Genomic DNA, 2,043 nt, shown 5'->3' with positions numbered 1-2,043 from the left:
ATCAATATACTACTTCCTTCAAAACCTTCCAACTCCAATAAGAACATTAACAACATTATAATTCATATACTAACAGCACCGCACTAACAACATTACCTTCCATACATTCAAGAATATTATTTTCAATTTACATAATCTCTAAAGCAAGTCTCCAACTACCATGATTTCTCTAAGATCATTAAGCTTTTCATTAGCAATCTAGAATCCACAATCAACACAATTTCACTCCTTAACCATTAAATCCTTATTTTACATCATGGAACTTACCATAACAACAATTACAATACTAAGTAAAATTAATTCACCACACCTTTCCATAACCCACACCATTCGTCCAACACACCCCATATACATATTTTCATGAATTTCCATATTTTCTACACTTTACAACAATAACCAACACACAACATAACACAACACAACACACAACACACACACACGGCTTGACTATGCAAGTCACGGCCACACACATACACACTTCCATCACATAAATTTCATCCATTTTCATACACCACCACATACTTACGCATCCACAACACATAAGAAAAAGTTCAAACCTCACCTTTTTACTTTGAACCTTCACTTGGATTACTATTGAAGACTTGTCAAGCTTTGTATTTTCCTTGCTGCAAAGAACTCTTCACTATGTTAAGAACCCTTCAAGGAATTGTTTAGCTAGAAGAGGTAGATTTTTGATGAAAAATTCCCAAAGTTCTTGTTGCTCTTGTTATGGCCGAAATGGCCTTTGAAGTGTTTCTCCCTCTCTCTTATTCTTCAAGACTCTTGAAATTTCTAGAGAATTATGACAAATAAAGATGACTTAGTCATCTTTTAAATTTGTTCATTAAAGCCCCATGTGGGCTTAAGCCCACTACTAGGTGGATGGCCAAACATGGCCCAATTAGCCAAGCCCATTTTTTTTTGTGTTTTGCACTTCATGAAAATTTATTTTTTTCCAAATTCCAAATTTACCCTTCGTCTTCCTCCGTATATCCACGAGTCATATTGCAAATTTCCCTTTATGCCCTTGACCTTCCTCATTATTTCCACTTCTAAATTTTTCATAAGCAACTCATATGCCAAACAAAATAAAATATGGCCTTGCTTGTTGTCTTCCCGCAATTGTCTTGAATTATCCGATTGCACAAAATGCGGGATATAACATTGAACTTGGCCGAAAATGGCCTTGGAGATTTTTTTCTCCTTCTTCTCTAGTGTTCTCAGGCTCTTGAAATTTCTAGAAGTTGAAGTGGAAAATATGACTTGGTCATCCTTTTTATTTTTGACCCCTTAAGCTTTAGTTGGGCCTAGCCCATCCATGTGGATAGCCCAAGTGGCCCCTTTTTAATTCCAAGCCCATATTTAGCTCTCTTGGTCTTGTAACTCATGAATTCTTATTTTTTTTTTAAATTCCAAATTTACCCCTCGCCTTCCTCCATATTTCCACGAATCATATTGCGAATTTTTCTTTATGCCATTGACCTTTCTTAATATTCCCACTTCAAAATTTTCATAAACACCTTGTATGCCAATCAAAATCAAAATTATAGTCTTGTTCTTGACCTTCCACCATTACCTTAAATTATCCAAATACGCAAAAATGCGGGATATAACAATGTCAACGATTCTTATTCACTTCTTGATGTTACATTCCTAATATAGTCGAACTATGGCCCTTCGGTCTTTTGCATAATTGGATAATGAACATGTATACATAATTTTTGTTCATAAAGGTCTTATGTCGAATAATGTCTCTAACTTTCATAGACGAGCTCGGATCGCTCCGATACGTTCTTAGGGAGTTCTAAAGCGAATAATGTCTGTAACTTTCGTAGGCGGTCTCGGATTGCTTTGAATCGTTCGTAAAGGTTCCTGTGGTAAAATGCCCATAACTTTCTTATACTAAATCGGATTGACTCGAAACGTGTTTATGATCCTTCGGGTGTCGGTAAGTGTACTTGTCTATCGAGTCTTAAAAATTGATTTATGTGCATATAGTTTCTCACTACTCTGCTCGTGCATACTGTTATTATATCTTTCGCC

The sequence above is a fragment of the Lycium barbarum genome, chromosome 6 (assembly GCF_019175385.1).
Source record: "Lycium barbarum isolate Lr01 chromosome 6, ASM1917538v2, whole genome shotgun sequence".
NCBI lineage: Eukaryota > Viridiplantae > Streptophyta > Magnoliopsida > Solanales > Solanaceae > Lycium > Lycium barbarum.
Note: the sequence above shows the minus strand (reverse complement) of the source record.